The sequence below is a fragment of the Pelobates fuscus genome, chromosome 3 (assembly GCF_036172605.1).
Source record: "Pelobates fuscus isolate aPelFus1 chromosome 3, aPelFus1.pri, whole genome shotgun sequence".
Lineage (NCBI taxonomy): Eukaryota > Metazoa > Chordata > Amphibia > Anura > Pelobatidae > Pelobates > Pelobates fuscus.
This window is the reverse complement of record NC_086319.1, coordinates 373,815,035-373,834,436: the sequence shown is the minus strand read 5'-3', so window position 1 is coordinate 373,834,436 and position 19,402 is coordinate 373,815,035. Positions and strand designations below refer to the sequence as shown.

General features: G+C 42.7%; 3 non-coding genes across 3 annotated transcripts; 1 reads left to right on the top strand and 2 right to left on the bottom strand.

The window, feature by feature from the left end:
• Positions 1–6,244: 6,244 nt before the first annotated feature.
• TRNAV-CAC (transfer RNA valine (anticodon CAC)) lies at positions 6,245–6,317 on the top strand. The gene has a single exon. It is a non-coding gene; the product is annotated as a tRNA-Val (tRNA).
• A 230-nt stretch (positions 6,318–6,547) lies between these two features.
• On the bottom strand, positions 6,548–6,619 carry TRNAE-CUC (transfer RNA glutamic acid (anticodon CUC)). The gene has a single exon. It is a non-coding gene; the product is annotated as a tRNA-Glu (tRNA).
• Positions 6,620–7,026: 407 nt separating this feature from the next.
• Positions 7,027–7,098, bottom strand: TRNAE-CUC (transfer RNA glutamic acid (anticodon CUC)). The gene has a single exon. It is a non-coding gene; the product is annotated as a tRNA-Glu (tRNA).
• Between the last annotated feature and the right edge of the window lie 12,304 nt (positions 7,099–19,402).

Sequence of the window (19,402 nt, the reverse complement as noted above, 5' to 3'; positions counted from 1 at the left end):
CTCCTATTACTCCATATAACCTCTCCCTATAACTCCTCCTATTACTCTATATAACCTCTCTCTATAACTCCTCCTATTACTCCATATAACCTCTCCCTATAACTCCTCCTATTACTCTATATAACCTCTCTCTATAACTCCTCCTATTACTCCATATAACCTCTCCCTATAACTCCTCCTATTACTCTATATAACCTCTCTCTATAACTCCTCCTATTACTCTATATAACCTCTCTCTATAACTCCTCCTATTACTCTATATAATCTCTCTCTATAACTCCTCCTATTACGCCATATAACCTCTCTCTAAAGCTCCTATTACTCCATATAACCTCTCTCTGTAACTCCTCCTAATACTCCATGTAACCACTCAACAATATTGGAATCCAAATTTAAATATTGCAGTTTATTGATGAGCCTTCTATGTGCAACAGTGTCAAAATCCTTACTGAGATCTAGGTAAGCAATGTCTACTGCACCAACCTGATCTATTATTTTAGTTATCCAATCAAAAAAATAAATAAGATTAGTTTGGCATGATCTCCCTGAAGTAAACCCATATAGGAGAAAACAATGATTTGGCTGCACTCACCTAAACATACGTAAATGGGGTGCTGCTGGGAGCCAATAAGTACAGTAAAAATGAAAATCCAGCGCACTCACTTATCTACTAAACAGTTATTTTAGTGCTAAACAATTGTGTTAGTTTTATTAAAAACACCTAATCTAGGCAAAGAATAATGGGGGTTTAGTTCCTGTTACAGGTGCCTCATCTCAGGACCCTATTTAAGCCTTGTCCTGCAGAGAACTCGAGATGGAAGGATTTCCCCAAGTGAGTAGCTCATTTAGCAGACAGAGTAGGACCTGCCAAAGACGGGGTACATTGACGTTGTGGAAGGCTTATGCAATATATGATCATATAATGTAACTAAACCCCCATTATTTTTTGCCTTGATTAGGTGTTTTTAATAAAACTAACAAAATTGTTCAGCACTAAAATAACTGTTTAGAAGATAAGTGTCATTTTTACTGAAGTAAACCCATGTTGTCTCTGATCTTGAAATCCATGTGTTTTTAGATGTTCAACAATCCTATCCTTTAACATGGTTTCCATTACTTTCCCCACTACTGAAGTAAGGCTTCCTGGCCTATAGTTGTCCGACTTCTCCCTTCTACCTTTCTTGTGAATGGGCACAACATTCCCTAACTTCCAATCGTCTGGGACTACTCCTGTTAACAATGATTGGTTAAATAAATCTGTTATACACAGACACTAATTGAAATTTAAAAAGCCACAGGTGTGGGAAATTAACCTTTAGTTGCCATTTTAGCCTGTGTGTGTCAACTTGTGTGTCTATAACAAGGTCAAATATTCAATGGTATGTCAAATTTTGATCAGGGCCATTTGGGTGATTTCTGTTATCATTATGATTTAAAAAGGAACCAAACAACTATGTGACAATAAATGACTTCATATGATGACTATCCTTCAATAAAATATATCTTTTTTGCATCATCAGTGATATTTTCAAAATCAATGGCACAATTTACTGTCAGGGTATGCAAACTATTGATCAACCTCAGTGTAACTCCTCCTATTACTCCATATAACCTCTCCCTCTAACTCCTCCTATTACTCCATATAACCTCTACCTATAACTCCTCCTATTACTCCTTATAACGTCTCCCTGTAACTCATCGCATTAGACATTGTACCCTTTCCTGCCGGTTACGAGGAGCTATCTTCGCAGAGTTTAGGTTGGTACGGCGGATCGTGTTTCTTTGGTCTTTGCTGTCCGAGCGTTAAAACAGCAAATATGAAGCCTCCTGTCATGCTATAAAATTGTAGATTATACTAGCTTTAGTGTAACTATAATCTTAATAGAGCAGGAGGCGAATATTTTTGTGGCGGAACCCACCTCGCCACTGGACATTGGAGGGGCCTGGCTGCCTGCCTCTTACCCGCTGACTATGGCCCCTGGAAAACTGGTACATTTAAAGATTTATATTTGGGCTTGTTATACTGTATATTGCTGTTGCTGGCCCTTTTAAACTCATCTATGGACATATTGGGACTTTTTGGGATTGTGGCGAAACCGACCTCGCCACGTGTCCTTGGAGGGGGCCGATAGCCCGCCTCTTGCCTTTGGACTATGGACCAGACTTTATGGGAATGTGATACCCCAGATAGCTATACCCTGGAGCCTATTCATATAATGAAAGACTATGGGAAAGACTTTAGCTCCATGGCAATTGTACTGTGTGAATAGGATCTGCGCGCTATTCGGTAGTTTTGTGCGCTCAGATCCCAGCTATCTGGGGATATGTGAAATGTCTGTGTGTTATGTGTAAAATGTGACTTTATGTATTTTAAAGTGTTTTATGTCGTTTTGCAACCATGTGGTTAATGGAGTCTGTCTCTGTGCTGGGAGATAATTGAATTACTTCTCCAGCACAGAGAAGGCCCTGTAAAGCTAGGGGTTTTAAAAGATACTTTTAGTAACTTTTGAACCCCTGGTCTGATCCATGCCATTTTTTAATATGTTGTTCCCCTGAATGGATTGATTGTGGATATGTAATTTTGTGTGAATGTGATGTATGGTTTTGAAGTTATAAATATTGTGTAAAAAGTATATTTTAAACTGTATGAATAATGGGATTACCGTATATACTCGAGTATAAGCCGACCCGAATATAAGCCGAGGCCCCTAATTTTTCCCAAAAAAACTGGGAAAACTTATTGACTCGAGTATAAGACTAGGGTGGGACATGCAGCAGCTACTGGTAAATTTCTAAATAAAATTAGATCCTAAAAAAATATATTAATTGAATATTTATTTACAGTGTGTGTATAATGAATGCAGTGTGTGCGTATGAGTGCAGCGTGTGTATGAGTGCAGCGTGTGTATGAGTGCAGCGTGTGTATGAGTGCAGCGTGTGTGTGTATGAATGCAGTGTGTGTGAGTGCAGTGTGTGTGTGTGTATGAGTGCAGTGTGTGTGTGTGTATGAGTGCAGTGTGTGTGTGTATGAATGCAGTGTGTGTATGAATGCAGTGTATGAATGCAGTGTGTGCAGGGCCGGTGCAAGGATATTTGCCCCCCCCCCATATGTCCTGACCTCCCCTCCTCCTCCCTCAGTGGTCCTTACCTCCCCACCCCCGTGTTCCTTCACCCCCCTCCCCCAGTGGTCCTGACTCACCCCTCCCCTAGTGGTCCTTACCCTCCCCTCCCCTAGTGGTCCTTACTTCCCCCTCCCCTCCCCTAGTGGTCCTTACTTCCCCCTCCCCTCCCCTAGTGGTCCTTATCCCCCCCTCCCTCCCATAGTGGTCCTTATCCCCCCCTCCCTCCCATAGTGGTCCTTATCCCCCTCCCTCCCATAGTGGTCCTTATCCCCCCCCTCCCTCCCTCCCATAGTGGTCCTTATCCCCCCCTCCCTCCCATAGTGTTCCTTTTCTCCCCCCCTCCCTCCCATAGTGGTCCTTATCCCACCCCCCTCCCTCCGATAGTGGTCCTTATCCCCCCTCCCTTCCATAGTGGTCCTTATCCCCCCCCTCCCTCCCATAGTGGTCCTTATCCCCCCCCCCTCCCATAGCGGTCCTTATACCCCCCCTCCCTCCCATAGTGGTCCTTATCCCACCCCCTCCCTCCCATAGTGGTCCTTATACCCCCCCCCCTCCCACAGTGGTCCTTATACCCCCTTTTTTTTTATTATTATTTTTTTTATTATTATTATTATTATTTTTTATTATTATTTCTTATTTTATTTATATTTTTATTTATTTTTCGTCCCCCCTCCCTGCTTGATACATGGCAGGGAGGGGGGCTCTCCTTCCCTGGTGGTCCAGTGGCAGTTCAGTGGGGGGGGGGGGGGAGGGGGGCTGGCAGAGCTGTAACTTACCTGTTCTGCAGCTCCTGTCAGCTCTCTCCTCCTCTGCGCCGTCCGTGCAGCTCCCTCTGTCAGCTCCCAGTGTAAGTCTCGCGAGAGCCGCGGCTCTCGCGAGATTTACACTGGGAGCTGACCGAGGTGCTGAACGGACGGCGCGGAGGAGGAGAGAGCTGACAGGAGCTGCAGAACAGGTAAGTTACAGCTCTGCCAGCCCCCCTCTCCCCCAGTCTGTATTATGGCAATGTAAATTGCCATAATACAGACCTTGACTCGAGTATAAGCCGAGTTGGGGTTTTTCAGCCCAAAAAATGGGCTGAAAAACTCGGCTTATACTCGAGTATATACGGTATGTGTCACACTAAGGGGAGGGGATGTGTGGGAGGTAACATCTATGTCATTGGTTCTTTTATGCCTCCCCCTGGGTGTGGCCTGTATGTGTGAGTTGGAAATAAAAGCCAGGCTGGATGAGCCAGTCCAGAGTTCCTGTTTTACCCTCAAAGTGAAGTGTCGTCTCATTATTGGGGGAAGGATTGATTGCATGCTGTTCCAGTTGACTGCTAGGAGTGTAAGCCTATTCGTATGGTTCCTATTCAATGGTCTACAGCATTCATATGCTTGGGAGAATTTAAAGGTTTCTCGGATTCGGTGATTGTGGTGTCTGCCAGAGTGCTTGGAGTCCTCAGGAAGCACTAGGAGCATCCATTAACGGAGGTACCAAGTCGGGGTGCCAGGCGATCCGTTACAATTTTCCTCCCAGTTTCTCCCTCCCTTTGTTGTTTGTTGGTTTGACTGACTTGTTGTTTATTCACCTGGTCTCCTGGGCTAGGTTGGTTATCTGGGGGACTTGGGGTTTATCTGGGATATGGTACCGTCAGTATTTTATGATAGGGATTCAGGTTTTTTCACTTTCTGGGATATTATACTGTCAGTATTTATGATGGGGATTAATGTTTTCTCAGTACATTTCATTCGCTAATCAGTGTTTTCGACTCTGTTTCTCTCGTTTCAGTTTAATGGTTTGGCTACAGTTCTTAGATCCGACTACTCTACATGATAAAGGTCAAGGCTTCACCCACTGGTTCCACGGTTTCTAGTTCGCATTGCATTCATCGTTATGTTATGTTTGTTTCTCCTGTTATTGTATTTGTGGTGTATTATTCATGTACTTTATGTGTCGCAGCGTGAAAGAGGAAATAGTTAGTTGGGAGAAGCCTTTTATAGATTCATCATTTTTTTGTCTCTGGTGTTAATGTGCTGCTGTGGAGTTCTAGTAAAGAGAGACTTAAGCAAATATTCGCCTCCTGTCATTAATAAAATTAAGATTATAGTTACACTAAAGCTAGTATAATCTACAATTCGTGTTCTTTATTTTGTTGGAATACTTTCCAAGCATTTGGTATAGATTCAGTTCAGTTGGGCTGAAGAGGAGGAGACAAGACGCAAGAATTGATTAGAAAGGTAACCTTGTGGATTTTCAATCTCAAAACGCTACATCAGGGTCTTAATCAAGAAATTGACCTTCAAGGTCTTATTTAATAGTCCTGTTTTCGATTAATGTTCTAGCTATACTCATTCTTTCCTCCATTTTTACATTATTATGGATATTATACCAATAGTCATTTTTTTATTTTTTTTATCCATTTTCACATAACTATGGATATTATACTGATAGTCATGTCTCTCCTAATATGTTTGTATATATTACTTGGTGTGATGCACCAGAATATGATTCACATTCGCACTTTATTACTTATTATTATTTTTTAGGATCCCCATATGCCATATTAGTTGTATACAGCTCTATACAGTGTTTACATTAGATTGCCTGCAGGGAGCTATAGATCTCACCTGAACAAATACACTAAGCTGTAGTTGTTCAGGTGACTATAGTGTCCCTTTAAATGATCTGCTTTCCTGAAGAAGTGTGTTTTCAAAGATTTTTTGAAGGAGTGGAGACTGGTTGAAAGTCTAACGGAGAAGGGAAGGGAGTTCCACAGAAAAGGTGCAACCCTGGAGAAGTTTTGGAGGCGAGCATCAGATGCTATTTTACCATGTTTGGTTTATTTTGTACTTTTTAGATGCTTAGCTGATTCCCTAATATTGTCTGTATAAAAGAGGTGATAACCTATGGAATATCACCAGGGAGGCTGCATCGGTTTAAAAGCTAAGTATTAATTTGTATTTTAAGGTGCGGGAGTACAGGAAAATGAGCCTTGCTGCTGCATTCATTATAGATTGCAGTGGTCAAATCTGGGAACTATGAAGGGGATTGTAGTAAAGACAAGAAAAAACAACAGTATAGACCAGCACTTTGGCTGGATATGGTCTTAACAGGAAAGGTGTGATGAACAATCACAAGTTTCTGTAGTGTAGTGGTTATCACGTTCGCCTCACACGCGAAAGGTCCCCGGTTCGAAACCGGGCAGAAACATTTTTATTTTAAAATTACTCCTCGTCGGTCACATAACATTTACTAATTCATGCCTGCTTTACAATTTGTGCTTCCATAGGGATAAATAAGTAGAATTACCAACAGAAATAACTGTATTACGATGCAATTCCCCCCTCTCGCGACAAGTAGACCATAATATTACTCAATTAGACAATAAAAAAAAAAAAAAAAATTGTTAACAATGCATGGGGGAGAAAAAAAAAAATAGCTTCCCTGACCGGGAATCGAACCCGGGCCGCGGCGGTGAGAGCGCCGAATCCTAACCACTAGACCACCAGGGAACTTGTAGGAAATGCACCTCTCTACATTTAAAACTTTGTCTTTCTGCGCATTACAGCATTTCACTAATAAAAAAGATTGTTAAAACAATATATTTTCTTTAATTGATTTTTTTTTTTTTTTTTTAAATGGTGTTCTGACCCCCACAATTGACTTCATATTTAAAAAAAAAAAAAGAAAACATTTCTGTTGAGCATTATTCATAAAACATTATATAATTATATATCTTCATGCTTTCCTGGTGGTTAGAATTTGCTGCTTATTGGGCTATACCCTCACCTTCTGCCAAAAGATACAGTTATGAAAATACATTATTTTGAATTAATAGTAGTAATAATAATTCATTATTCTGATGTGCAATTTAATGCTAAAATAATTTCTGTTGTAATGGGTGGGGAAAAAAAGTAAGTTTCCTGACCGGGAATCGAACCCGGGCCGCGGCGGTGAGAGCGCCGAATCCTAACCACTAGACCACCAGGGAAACTGAGATACGGAGAGCAAGACAACTTATTCTCACAGCGATATCATTGTTGTTCACAAAAATGTCTCATTAGTGACAATACAATGTCACTATGAGGACAGTATTGTGGCCAGAAAAAAAAACTAAATATCTCCCAACATGCTTTCTTTTTCTGTAAGATCCAAAATAAACTACATGTCCTTTGCATGCTCTCCTCGCCTTGAATTAATTTATTGTTAGCAGATATAATAATTCATGCTGGGGGTGGGGTGCAAAGTATTTTGTATTTTCATATATTCCAGGAGATGCAGGTTACCATTTTTTCCTGAATGCAAATAGAGAATATACTACATCTCCCTGCATGTTTTTCTGATCTATAATCAATAAACACTCACAAAACACCACTTCTTCCACATACTGTCCTGCTTCATAATCAAAGAAAATTTACCAAGTCTCCCAGTAAGCCATCTACTTGTTTAAACTACATTTACAATACCCCCATATAGTGCCTCCTCTATATACAGTCTAAACACGGCTCCTCTCTATATACAGAGTAACATGGCTCCCTCTAAATACAGTGTAAACATGGCTCCTCTCTATATACCGTGTAACATGGCTCCCCTCTATATACAGTGTAAACACGGCTCCTCTCTATATACTGAGTAACATTGTTCCCTCTATATACAGTGTAAACATGGCTCCTCTCTATATACAGAGTAACATGGCTTCCCTCTATATACCGTGTAAACATGGCTCCCCTCTATATACTGTGTAAACATAAACTCTATATACTGTGTGCATAGTGTATGCAGTGTGTGCATAGTGTGTACAGTGTGTGTATAGTGTGTACAGTGTGTGTGTATATTGTGTGTATAGTGTGTGCAGTGTGTGTATAGTGTGTGCAGTGTGTATAGTGTGTATGCAGTGTGTGTATAGTGTGTGCAGTGTGTGTATAGTTAGTGCAGTGTGTGTATAGTGTATGCAGTGTGTATGCAGTGTGTGTAGAGTGTGTATAGTGTATGCAGTGTGTGTGCAGTGTGTGCATAGTGTGTGCAGTGTGTGTATAGTGTGTGCAGTGTGTGTATAGTGTGTGCAGTGTGTATGCAATGTGTGTAGTGTGTGCATAGTGTATGCAGCGTGTGCATAGTGTGTGTATAGTGTGTGCATAGTGTATGCAGTGTGTGCATAGTGTGTACAGTGTGTGTATAGTGTGTACAGTGCGTGTGTATATTGTGTGTATAGTGTGTGTAGTGTGTATAGTGTGTGCAGTGTATGTATAGTGTGTATGTATAGTGTGTATGCAATGTGTGTGCAGTGTGTATAGTGTGTATGCAGTGTGTGTATAGGGTGTATGCAGTGTGTGTATAGGGTGTATGCATTGTGTGTATAGTGTGTGCAGTGTGTGTATAGTTAATGCAGTGTGTGTATAGTGTGTATGCAGTGTGTGTATAGGGTGTATGCAGTGTGTGTATAGTGTGTGCAGTGTGTGTATAGTTAGTGCAGTGTGTGTATAATGTATGCAGTGTGTGCAGTGTGTATGCAGTGTGTGTAGAGTGTGTATAGTGTATGCAGTGTGTGTATAGTGTATGCAGTGTGTGTGTGCAGTGTGTGCATAGTGTGTGCAGTGTGTGTATAGAGTGTGCAGTGTGTGCAGTGTGTTCAGTGTGTATAGTGTGTGCAGTGTGTATGCAGTGTGTGTAGTGTGTGTATAGTGTGTGCATAGTGTATGCAGTGTGTGCATAGTGTGTACAGTGTGTGTATAGTGTGTACAGTGTGTGTGTATATTGTGTGTATAGTGTGTGTAGTGTGTGTATAGTGTGTGCAGTGTGTGTATAGTGTGTATGCAGTGTGTGTATAGTGTGTGCAGTGTGTATAGTGTGTATGCAGTGTGTATGCAGTGTGTGTATAGTGTGTGCAGTGTGTGTATAGTTAGTGCAGTGTGTGTATAGTGTGTATGCAGTGTGTGTATAGGGTGTATGCAGTGTGTGTATAGTGTGTGCAGTGTGTGTATAGTTAGTGCAGTGTGTGTATAGTGTATGCAGTGTGTGCAGTGTGTATGCAGTGTGTGTAGAGTGTATAGTGTATGCAGTGTGTGTGCAGTGTGTGCATAGTGTGTGCAGTGTGTGTATAGAGTGTGCAGTGTGTGCAGTGTGTATAGTGTGTGCAGTGTGTATGCAGTGTGTGTAGTGTGTGTATAGTGTGTGCATAGTGTATGCAGTGTGTGCATAGTGTGTACAGTGTGTGTATAGTGTGTACAGTGTGTGTGTATATTGTGTGTATAGTGTGTGTAGTGTGTGTATAGTGTGTGCAGTGTGTATGCAGTGTGTGTAGTGTGTGTATAGTGTGTGCATAGTGTATGCAGTGTGTGTATAGTGTGTACAGTGTGTGTGTATAGTGTGTGTAGTGTGTGTATAGTGTGTGCAGTGTGTGTATAGTGTGTATGCAGTGTGTGTATAGTGTGTGCAGTGTGTATAGTGTGTATAGTGTGTATGCAGTGTGTATGCAGTGTGTGTATAGTGTGTGCAGTGTGTGTATAGTTAGTGCAGTGTGTGTATAGTGTATGCAGTGTGTGCAGTGTGTATGCAGTGTGTGTAGAGTGTGTATAGTGTATGCAGTGTGTGCAGTGTGTGTATAGAGTGTGCAGTGTGTGTATAGAGTGTGCAGTGTGTGCATAGTGTGTGCAGTGTGTGTGCAGTGTGTGTGCAGTGTTTGTATAGTGTGTGCAGTGTGTGTATAGTGTGTGCAGTGTGTATAGTGTGTGCAGTGTGTATGCAGTGTGTGTAGTGTGTGTATATTGTGTGCAGTGTGTATGCAGTGTGTGTAGTGTGTGTGTAGTTTGTGCATAGTGCGTACAGTGTGTACAGTGTGTGTATAGTGTGTACAGTGTGTGTGTATATTGTGTGTATAGTGTGTGTATATTGTGTGTATAGTGTGTGTATATTGTGTGTAGTGTGTGTATAGTGTGTGCAGTGTGTGTATAGTGTGTATGCAGTGTGTGTCCCCAAGCCCCTAGTCACACAACCAAATAAAAAAGCCCCTACCTACCCCCCTCACCCTAAAAAATAGTGAGGGGGGAATAAAATTACTACCCTGTAAAGTAAAATTCAACTTACTATTCAACGTCTTCTTTTTTCTAAAATCTTCATTTTTCAGCCCCAAAAAGGGCCAAATAAAAAGCCATCATACCCGTCGAACTTAAAAATAAAATAAAAAACCCGAGCGCAAAAAAAAAATTAATCCATCTTCACCCATGGAGGGGGAACAGTCCCTATTCTGCTCTGTGTCAGTGTCTGAAGGGAGTATCTGCAGTAACACAGAGTGTCTGGGGGGAGTATCTGCAGTAACACAGGGTGTCTGGAGGGAGTATCTGCAGTAACACAGGGTGTCTGGAGGGAGTATCTGCAGTAATACAGAGTGTCTGGGGGGAGTATCTGCTTGTAACATTTATATGCACTAAAAAAAAAATAATAATAATAAATTGAAAAAAAAAATGGTTGCAGCTTCTGAATTAATCTAAAATGGATGCTGTCCAGTAGGTGGGAGGGTCTGCTAGGGAGGGTGTGCTGCTGATTGGCTGTAATGTGTCTGCTGACTGTGAGGTACAGGGTCAAAGTTTACTCAATGATGACGAATAGGGGGCGGACCGAACACCGCATGTGTTCGCCCGCGGTGGCGGACGCGAACATGCTATGTTCGCTGGAAACTATTCGCCAGCGAACAGTTCGGTACATCACTACTCATAATGTACCTCAGAATGCTCTTAACTAGGCGGGGACTCAACCCCAATGCCTTTTCGGGACATTTTTCCAGAATCAGGGCAGCATCAGCTGCTTCCAGACAAATGTCCCTGCTCACACCATAAACATTAGGACACTGGGAATCCACAGTATATTACTAGATACATACCACAACCAGACCTAGAGTTGAGTAGGACAAGCCTTTACGAATCTTGCAACGTAAAGATGTGTAATAAGGTATCTTATTCAACTTTTTGCCCTCTTTTATTACAGGCCTACCCGATACGTCGGCACACCACAAATGACTTGCTCATATATCTAACTTATCATGTATATGGCTTTTGTCCCCGACTACAAATTGGAAGGCGTAGCCTGAAGTTGTGGGAAGGGTTACCCGGCTATTTAACCCCTTAAGGACACATGACATGTGTGACATGTCATGATTCCCTTTTATTCCAGAAGTTTGGTCCTTAAGGGGTTAAACTCAGGCCCCCTATACCACAGGGCTGATGCTGCCTGGTTCATCCCTTCCACCTCTGCCCTTATACATATTACTATTACAGATGGGCCCTCTTTTATTACAGGCCTACCTGATACGTCGGTTTCGGCACACCACAACCGACTTGCTCATATATCTAAGTTATCATGTATACGGCTTTTGACCCTGATTACAAATATATATTTTTTTTATTAATCTACCCTACAACCCCACAGACCCACAATCATTCTCCCCTATACAGAGGCTCTGCCCCCCATGCACACACACACTGCCCCAAATGCACACACTGCCCCATACCCACTCACACAGCCCCATACGCACACATTGCCCCATACCCATACACACACTGCCCCCTTATACACACACTGCCCCCTATACACACACTCTGCCTCCATACCTACACACACTGCCCCCTATACACACACACTTCCCCCATACCAACACACACTGCACCCCTCACACACACAAACTGGTAGCTCCTTCTCCTATTGGTCGGCACAGACTTCCAGGCGGCCAGAGGGACTCTGCGGCTGTGAAGCTGACTCATAGCTCCAGAGGGTCTGCTAGAGCTCGCGTCTGTTTGGGCAGCTACTAACCTAGACTTGCAGCTTCCGTGTGAGGAGCCCCTGCAGTCGCGGTGTGCCACATGGACAGTGATTATAGCTTTTTTAATGCCTAGTAAAGTGTTTTTATAATGTTATATATTTTTATGTAATAAAGTATTTATATATATTTTTAAACACTACTGGCATTGTTCCTGCTACTTTTATCTGCACAAAGAAGGATTGTGGTCCTTAACCACATACGCTCCTGATGGCTCTGGGTTTGTAAGTACCCCTTTTACTTTACCCTTTTGGAAATTTTATATCTAAGGTACTGCACCATATACCTCTCCTGATTTTAGAAACCAAGGAAGAGGAACAATTCCCACCAAAAGAAGGGATTAGGATCGCCTTTACGGATCCTACAAGCGATTTTATTGAGCTATATCTATTAGCTCTGGAAAGTGTGAGTGGGAAATTTATTTCATTCTATACCTATTTTTTATATCACAGGATACACTATTTTGTTTTTATTTGTGTTTTATTTCAAGGTACTATATGTCACATATGGACCTGTATGTATGAAATTAAGGTATTATACTAAAAAGGATTTTTTTATACCTCACATTATTGAAAATATACAGCGCTTAACCTCACATCTCACTGTTTCAAGCAAGCAAAGGGGCACATGCGGGCATGGTACCCAGTGACGGCGCTCCGTCACAATATATATATATATATCTCATAAGAGCAAGCATTAGGCTGCTATTAGGATAGGACCTGCCGAATATGGGGTACTTTGACGTAGTTGGCAGGCTTATGCAATGTATGATCATATAATGTAACTAAACCCCCATCATTTTTTGCCTAGGTGAGGTGTTTTTAAATAAAACTATTACAATCTCCAAGATTTAAAAAGCATTGTTTAGTTAATAAGCGAGTGCGCTGGATTCTGTATTTTGTATATTTTGGCCCCAGCAGCACCCTATAATGTATGCATGTTTAGGTGAGTGCAGCCCTCTTGGTTTCTTTTATATATATATATATATATATATATATATATATATATATATATATATATATATATATCAATAGGTAGTAAAGGGAGCACACTAGGTCTTGAAAATTGTGCAAAAAGTATTTATTGCATTCAAAAAAGAATACAACGCTGTGGTACAACAAATCAACGTTTCGACCCTGCTGGGTCAAGATCACAAGAATATATATATTGTTAGTGGTGTTTGGAGAATGGAAGAAGAATGATTTTTTATTACATAGTAGCAACACTAAAATGCACTAGGCAAAGGCCTCCCATTGGTCCCTGTCATGCCTGACTACGTTTTCTCTTTATCCTTATCTGTTCTGTTTGCCGGCTTGCTGTTTACCGTGTACCAGACCCCGGCTAGTCCTAGTTTACGCTGTCTCTTTGTGCCCTTGACCTCGGATCACTCCAGACTCTGTACTCCTCTCATATACGTCGAGTCCGGCCATTCTAAGGTCCAGTAGACGTATCTCCCCTCTGTGTTCTCTTCTGTTGAGTTGAATGCTGCGTGTTGGGGGTATATTTTCGTTACATTACGATAGGGCCATGGACCCCGCAGATTTAGCTCAGCAGATGGGTTCTCATGCGGCTAGATTTGTGGAGCAGGATCACCGTATGGATCAGATAGCCCAGGCTCTCCAGACGCTCTTATCTAAAACTATTCCAGCAACCACAACTAACCCTCCTACACCTCTTCTTCCTGAAGTATCTACTTTGCCTACCACTTCGGCCCATTTAACACCTCCTCCTAGTTATGGAGGGGACTCTAAGACATGCAGAGGTTTCATTAATCAAATAGAATTCCACTTTGAGATGTATCCACGTTCCTTTCCCACATATAGGTCTAAAGTGGGGTTCCTTATGCACCAACTTACCGATAAAGCACTCGAGTGGGCTAATCCTATTTGGGAGGCCAATAGACCTATGGTGCATAATTTCAATAGTTTCCTTACAGCTTTTCGTAGAACTTTTGACACAACTAAAAGGTCAAAGAATGCCGCCAGATCATTAATGAGAATTAAACAGGGTTCTAGGTCTGTTGCAGACTATGGCATTCAGTTTCGTACCCTTGCTTCACAGGTAGATTGGACCAACAATGGGTTAACTACTGCATTCATGGAAGGTTTATCTGACACTATATTGGATGAGGTAGCAGCTAAGGAGCTTCCTATTGCATTAGAGAACCTTATTGACTACCTCATTGATATAGATAATAGGATTCGTGACAGGCTCTATACTAAAAACAGGAATAGACGTTTGGTTACACCTATTAACCCCAGAGTTGATAAACCTGAGGGTGTTAAAGTATCTGAGGAGGAACCCATGCAATTAGGGGTTGCCAAACTCTCTGATACTGAAAAATTACATAGGAGAAGGGACGGACTCTGCCTATACTGTGGTAGGAGAGACCATATGGTAAAAGAATGTCCCTTGCTTCCGGAAAACTCTTGCACCTAAGACGTTATAGGGGACTGGCTGTTACAAATTGCTTTTTGTAACTGGTCCTTTAAATGATAAATTGCCCTGCTTCCCTGGATTGTGGAGAAGCCTGTTTGCCAGCCTCCTTCATCATGACTATGGCCCCTGGAAGATTGTGCCCCTGAAAACTTATGGACTTGTATTGGGTGTGTATGGCCCTTTAAGAACCGTCTGGGGACATCTTGTGACTTTGGTGAACAATGCCCCTTTAAGACTATGTCCCCAGACCTGTAAAATAACTTGTTCCTGGCTTTCTCCCTCTTGGTTCAGTAAATGGGGCTTACTGAACCAAGTACCACACAGGCAGACCTCCCAGAAGTTAAAGTGTGCAGGCATTTTACCTCCCAGGCTGTGAGGTTACTGCAGGTTAATTGCTGACCGCTGGGTGGCCGCCATTCGACAGTCGAACACGTTTTAAAGTTACAGTGTATGTGTTAAAACTGTATTTTTACTGTCTGTGATAATTATGTTAAACCATAATTATATAACAGACAGAAGGGAGGATTTTGTGTGTAATTACTGGGAGTGGTTTCAATGATGTACGTGTATGATTGGTTGTTTTTTCCCTCCCTGTGGGTGGTCCTGTATTTACAAAATGGTAATAAAAACCAGGCTAGGTGTTCCAGAACCTCAGACCTCTTCTGACCCTCTAACTTGCAGCCTTGACTCATGTTTGTAGGGGGCAGCTATAATCACTACAGGGATTGCTATGCTCTGCATATTCCTTTGAGCTTTAATCACTTTGTTCTTGTTCCTGATACCCTCTCCTGGAGGAGAGATCTTTCCCACACGGTCCTGAATGCTGGAGGTTCATTCAGGGTGGAAGGAAGACTGCGCGGCTCCAGTTAAGCTCCGGCGGTTGTGGAGTCTGCGGTGGTTGTGGTGTCCAGTGCGGTGCTTGTGGTCCTAGGCGCAAGCTAGGAAGCGTCCATTAATGGAAGGATCCGTTACACTGGCCTTGGGTGTGATATCTAAGTCTCCTAAATTGCCTCCTAACCATTTGCTTCTTCCTGTTTCTTTGCATATGGGAGAGAATGCATAGCTGAGCACATACAAGCCCTGGTTGACTCCGGGGCAGCTGAAGATTTCATAGACTCTGGTTTTGTTAAGAAAAACAACATTCCCATCAGAAAGAAGATGATACCCTTGGCCGTTGAGGCCATAGATGGTAGACCATTAAGTTCTCCAGTTGTTACTCATGAAACTGTACCGTTACCCATGTATACAGGGGTTTTACACTTTAAACCATTCGGTTCCAGGTCATCACCTCTCTCTCTTCTCACGTTGTGTTAGGGTACCCATGGTTACGTACTCACAATCCCATTTTCGACTGGGAGTCAGGACAAATAAAATCAAGGAGCGAAACCTGCCACGAGTCTTGTACTATTGAAGTCACCCCTTTGAACTCTATTAATGTTCCTACTACTCCTCCTTTGTCTACTGTTATACCCCCTCAGTACTTATTTCTCAAGACTGTCTTTGATAAAAGGGAGGCTGACAAATTACCGCCTCACAGACCCTACGATTGTGCTATTGATTTATTGCCTAGCACTATACCTCCAAAGGGCAGGGTGTACCCTTTATCTGTTCAAGAAAACCGTGTCATGGAGGAGTATATTAAGGAATCACTAAAAAAGGGGTTTATTAGGAGATCCTCTTCTCCGGCTGGAGCGGGGTTCTTCTTTGTATCAAAGAAAGAAGGTGATTTAAGACCGTGTATCAATTATAGAGGTCTAAATAAAATCACCATCAAAAATGCATACCCTATACCTTTAATCACGGAATTATTTGACAGGCTCAAACATGCTAAAGTATTCACTAAATTGGATCTTAGAGGTGCATACAATTTAATACGTATTAAGAAAGACCACGAATGGAAGACGGCATTCAACACTAGATCTGGCCATTACGAGTATACTGTTATGCCATTTGGTCTATGTAATGCCCCAGCAGAATTTCAAGAATTTATTAATGACGTCTTAAGAGACTTTATTCACACATTTGTAATTGTGTACTTGGACGACATATTAATATACTCTACAGATTTACACACTCATCACAGACATGTTACAACAGTTCTGAAGACCCTTCTTGCTAATGATCTTTTTTGTCTATTGTCTATTTGACCAATCCGAAGTCCAGTTTTTGGGGTATTTGATTTCCGCTAAAGGTTTTCGTATGGATCCCTAGAAGCTTTCTGCTGTCATAGAATGGCCTCTACCACAAGGTTTGAAAGCCATTCAGCGTTTTCTTGGTTTCTCTAACTATTATAGACGCTTTATTAAAGGTTTTTCCTCTATTGTAGCGCCTATCACCCGTATGACAAAAAAGGATGGTAATACTCGTGTCTGGTCTCCCGAGGCACTTCAGGCTTTTGAATTTCTTAAAACTATGTTCGCCTCTGCATCTATTTTACAGCATCCTGTCCCCTCACTGCCCTATATTCTTGAAGTTGATGCTTCCGATATCGGCGTAGGTGCTGTCTTATCCCAAAGAGAGTCGCCTGAAAAGCCATTGCATCCTTGTGGCTTCTTTTCCAAACAAATGTCCAAAGCAGAAAAGAATTATGATGTGGGTAATCGCAAACTCCTTGCTATTATTTTAGCACTTAAAGAATGAAGACATTTGTTAGAAGGAACTAAGGATCCCATCCTCATATTTACGGATCACAAGAACCTATCCTACCTTAGTGAGGCTAAAAGATTGTCTTCTAGGTAGGTTAGGTGGTCACTGTTTTTGTCTCATTTCAATTATATTATCACCTATAGGCCAGGTGATCGCAACACTAAAGCAGACGCTCTGTCCAGACAGTTCGAAACTGCTGACAAACAGGAGGTTGATGTTGCTCCTGTCATTCCCCCACACAGAATAATAGCTACTACTATTTTATCTATTTCCTCGTCCCTCTTACAGGCCATGCAGACGAAACAAAGCATGGCACCTAGCGAGAGGCCTACTGATAAACTATTCGTTGATGTTCCCGAGAGACGGGATATTCTGTCGTTGTATCATGACACTAAAACTGCTGGACATCCTGGTATTTCCGAAATGGTGTCAGCTGTTTCTCGGTATTTTTGGTGTGATTCCTTACGCAAGGATGTCACCGACTATATAGGTGCTTGTACTACTTGTGCCTGTATGAAATCTTCTCGTAGAGTTCCTTGTGGGCTGTTGCATCCGTTACCCGTTCCCGAGAGACCTTGGTCTAACCTGTCCATGGATTTTATTGTTGAATTACCCCCTTCGAATGGTAGCACAGTTATCCTAATGATAGTAGATCGGTTTTCCAAGATGGCTCACTTTGTGTCTCTTCGCAAGCTGCCCACGTCTAGGGAACTGGCACTTATCTTCGCTAGAGAGGTGTTTCGGTTGCATGGCATTCCCGTATCTATTGTGTCCGATAGGGGTAGCCAATTTATTTCCAGGTTCTGGAAAGCCTTTTGTTCGGAAATGGGTATTACCCTCTCATTTTCTTCCGCTTACCACCCCCAGTCTAATGGAGCTGCTGAACGTGCCAATCAATCTCTGGAGCAGTACCTTCGTTGTTTCGTATCCCACCATCAGAACAATTGGGCTGACCTTCTTCCTTGGGCTGAGTTTGCTCGGAATAACGCTACTCATGATTCTTCCGGCAAAAGTCCTTTTTATGTTGTCTATGGCCAGCATCCCGTTGTTCTTCTGGCTGCTTTCTCCTCACAGGGCATGCCAGTTCTGCATGAGCATTTGGCTGGTTTGCGTAATACTTGGGAGCAGGTTCAGCGTTCTTTGGTGGATTCCGCTGTTTGCCAGAAGGTGCAGGCTAACAAACATCACAGGGAGCCTCCTTCTTAAGTCGTGGGGGACAGGGTTTTGCTTTCCACGCGAAATATTCGCCTCCGCGTGCCTTCTATGAAATTGGCTCCCCGCTTTATTGGTCCTTATCGTATTTTGCACAAAGTTAATCCTGTTTCGTATGCCTTGGGTCTTCCTAAGAATCTGCGTATTCCTAATGTCTTTCACACTTCGTAGTTGAAGCCTTACGTACGCAACCGCTATACCCGGCATACTCCTCCTCCTCCTGTCTCTGTGGAGGGTCATGAGGAGTTCGAAGTTTCTGCCGTTCTTGACTCTCGTTTCCTTAGAGGTTGACTTCAGTACCTGGTGCATTGGAAGGGCTATGGGCCTGAGGAGCACAGTTGGATTTCCGCTGACGCTGTTCACGCTCCTCGCCTTGTGCGTTCTTTCAATTCTCGTTTTCCTGCCAGGCCTGGCCCTCTCCGCCCGGAGGGCTTGTCCCCAGAGGGGGGTACTATAGCGGTACTTACCCTTTCCAGGGGCCGGCCGGGGTCCTCTGTTCAAGTCACGCGCAGTCCTGCTGCTGCATGAGCCGCGCGCGGCTCATCCAACGGCTGCAACAGGAAGGGGGGCAGTGACCACGAGAAGCGTGAATTTTCACTGTGCCGAGGTAACAGCAATAGTACCCTCTCTTTTAGAGACTGGGCTTTCTTTTTGGCATTGGTTTTGGGGATTTTTTTCTTTCCCCCCTAAGGAGGTGTTCCTCCCTCCTCTGCCTCTGCTTACTTCTCTACCTATCTATTCTGTTTACAACCTTACAGTTTGGAGGTATTTGACCTCACCATATTAGGTTTGGAAATCTCTCTGTCAAGTAGTTGTTTGGTATTGTATGTGTTTTTACACATTTAGTCCCCTTGCCCTATCTTTCCTTCCTGTCTTTTTTATTCCCTTACACCCTTAGGATTATTAAAGGTAGGGACTCCCTTTATAATTATAACTCTTCCACCTAGGGACCTTTGGGTTCCACACTCATCCGGTCACGTCTCCCGCCTGACTCTAAGAGTGCGCCGCGGGTCTCGGGCGCGCTCTTAAAGGGACAGTGGGAGCCTAAATTGGCAAAGGCCTCCCATTGGTCCCTGTCATGCCACACTCCCCATACACTTACCTTTTGGGGGCGTGGATGTGACAGGGGCCAATCAAAATAGATGTTAAGGTATTTATACTCAACTTTTTCCCTTAGTTCCTTGCCCTA